The sequence below is a fragment of the Oratosquilla oratoria genome, chromosome 2 (assembly GCF_046742065.1).
Source record: "Oratosquilla oratoria isolate Oo_2021 chromosome 2, ASM4674206v1, whole genome shotgun sequence".
Taxonomy (NCBI): domain Eukaryota; kingdom Metazoa; phylum Arthropoda; class Malacostraca; order Stomatopoda; family Squillidae; genus Oratosquilla; species Oratosquilla oratoria.
In genome coordinates, this window is record NC_134778.1 from 73,949,651 (window position 1) to 73,952,898 (window position 3,248).

Below are 3,248 nucleotides of genomic sequence, written 5' to 3' on the forward strand. Positions count from 1 at the left end.
GTGTGTGTGTGTGTGTGTGTGTGTGTGTGTGTGTGTGTGTGTGTGTGTGTGTGTGTGTGTGTGTGTGTGTGTGTGTGTGTGTGTGTGTGTGTGTGTGTGTGTGTGTGCCTGATTCACCATGACCACCATTGTCTTGGATCATGTGTTGGACTCGTGATTGACGGCTATTTCCCTCCCGGAGGAGAGATCAGAGCTTATATATGACCGATCTATGGGTAATGCTGTGACCTCACACGCACACACACACACCTAACTCCCCGCCCACGAGAGTTGGAGTAACGAGTCGCAGCGCAACGATAATGAAATTATTTCAGCCCTGGGCAGGATTCGAACCTGGACCGCCGTAGTGGCGGCCGTGAACGCTACTACCGCGCCATCGAATGTGTGTGTGTGTGTGTGTGTGTGTGTGTGTGTGTGTGTGTGTGTGTGTGTGTGTGTGTGTGTGTGTGTGTGTGTGTGTGTGTGTGTGTGTGTGTGGGTGTGGGTGTCACATGGTTAGCTAAATTGTGTAAGACGTGGCCTGGGCGCTAAGGTAGTATATAAAAAGATCCTGCCACAAAACCGAGAAACCATAGAAAATATATAATAATAATAGTTATAAACAGATAAATAAATAAATAAACAAATAACCAGATAAATAAAGTTGCGTGATCTCTAGGTATGTGTCTGATCTATTTCAGTCCTGAATTTCAGCAATCTTCAACTTTCCCTTGCCCCCTCCCGTAGTTCGTTTCCCCCTCCCTTCCATCCATCTTCGTGTCCGCTCGGGTCAAAGGTGACTGTGGTCTGGTGAATGTCCGACTGTACTGAGTACGAGAACTGTCTGATTGGTGGCGCACTGAATGGCATCTTCCTTTCCCTTCTGCCCGCCGCAGGGAGATTTAGTTCATCCTCTGTGCGTGTATTCAGTCGGTACGTGTGGTAGTAGGGTGTGAACATATTTTAATTATCTATTTATTCATGTATTTATTCGTTTATCTAGTACTTTATTTATTTATTAATCAATTTAATTCGTTTGTGTTATTCATCTATTTATTAATTGATTTATTCATTAATTTGTTTGTTTTCGTATCTGTCCGCGTTATGCTCTGTGGGCATCTTTTGCCAGTGCAAACCCACTAAAACCCCTTCGTGGTCTATAGGCTATGGACTGCGTAGGACAGACCACCCACTCGCGCGGGATCGGCCGTTGTAGGAGAAGAAATGACTTTATGAAAATGAAAAAGAAACCGGGCGATTTTAGGGATATTCATTTCGTGGGGCTTTGGAGAGGTGGGCAAGAGACTTGCGGTGGTATTCTTAGGAAAAATCTTTCCTTGTTTAAATCTTTCCTTATATAAATCTTATATATAAATCCTTGGAAGGGAAATATTTTTTTTCTTAAGAATACCACCGTAAGAATCTTACGGTGGTATTCTTAAAAAATTATTTCCTTATATGTATCTTATACATATCCTTGGAAGGGAAAGAATTTTTTTAAGAATACCACCGTTGGTGCTGGAGGCTGGAATCAATGCATGTAGCCGTAGTTTAAGCGCACCATAGGGCAAAGGTGACGTCTTCGGTCGCAGCTGCTCAGCGCCTCATGGCGTAGTCTCCTCTTCTTGTACGATGATACCCTCCCCAGTTGAATAAAAACGTCTGGCGTCATATAGATTACATTTCTTTAGGGCGTTATAGTTCCGAAGGGGTAACTTTAAATCAGTGGATCTTAGCCTTTTTACGCAGCGACCCAAAATCCTGTCCAGAATAATTGTTCTCAAATATATCGTCTGTGTCTCTATAACCTCGTGATTTGATGTTAATGACTCAGGTATTCTTATACAGTATTGTTACATATGATAATATTCTTAATAGGATTATTGGGAAAATGATAAGTTCACACATCCTTGGCGACCCATCCAACATTGGATCATGACCCAAGAGAGAACCAATGACTAAGATCTTCCTTAACTCCCCTCACTACAATAACACTTTTCACCCACCAACCCACTCAACGAATAGGTTCAAGGTAGGGATAAGGAAACTGTAGCCCAATAAGAATGATGTTATGGAAACATCTTCGATTGAAAGGGATCATAAGAGGCAAATAGTCCCAGTGAAATGTGCAGGTCGAATTCAAAGTTCGACGACAACATTATGATGTCCATGTCTGTCAAAAGATGAATGATGTAATCTATCTAAATGTGGCTGATGAGCTCTGTCTATATACTGAGGACCTCATCCACCATATAACGAAGGTAGCCAACCAAGGAACGCATCCAGTCCCACCCATTCCACTCCCATCCACCACCCAATGGTTCCCTCTCATCTTAGCTCCTCGTGGATGACAGGTCATCCCTGTATCCCGCCCACTGCCCGGGTCAGAAGCAATGCAGCAAGACACACTACATTTACAGCAGGGCCACTTCATCATGATGATGAACAACATTAAACATAAATGACCCCAGTCTCTTGTGATGTAATTCATCTCCAGTTAAGGAGACCACAGCGCTGTCGTCGGACTTTGGAATCTGGTGGTATAGTTGTGGACATGTATCGTGTTCCACTTTAGTTGCACGATCAATTATGGAAACTGTTGAATTCAAATGAAACACGACCTTTGCTTGCGGTACTGCTGATTCGAATGCATTATACCTGTGAGCGATACACGAACGATAGGCAGAATGCCTTGATTACAGGGAAGGTAACAATGTAAACAAAATTATATTAGTCAGGCTTACCAACTGTAGGTTGATCTACGATGTTTGGAAAGTTATGATTGCCAAATGTGTAGGACACTTTCATCAAGACTGCGTTATTTATTAGATTTTTTAAGAATTGTAATAGGTTAACTAACTGTACGGGTCATTTTACGCTACTTAAATTTTAGAAATAAAAATGTGCTAAAAGAATTGGGTAGTCAGGATTCCCAACTGCGCAAATACAAACAGGAGTGTTCATACAATTTTGGTATTCAGGTATATCAACCAAACAGACCATCCGATGTAAGCACAAGGCGTGCAAAAATTAAGGATGGGGATAACTTGATCTAAAATTCCACTTAATAAGGTAGAGTAACATGAAAATATGTGAAAATATAATCGAATAAAATGGACATTTATAGGACAATTACAGGGCAAAATTAGGCAAGGAAACCTTCATCAAATATGTCTGAACAAGTTAGAATCATTGAATGTTTAAATCCAGTATAACAAGAGTATTTTGGGAGAAACCCAGACCATTTCATAAAGTAACAGAAAACGAAG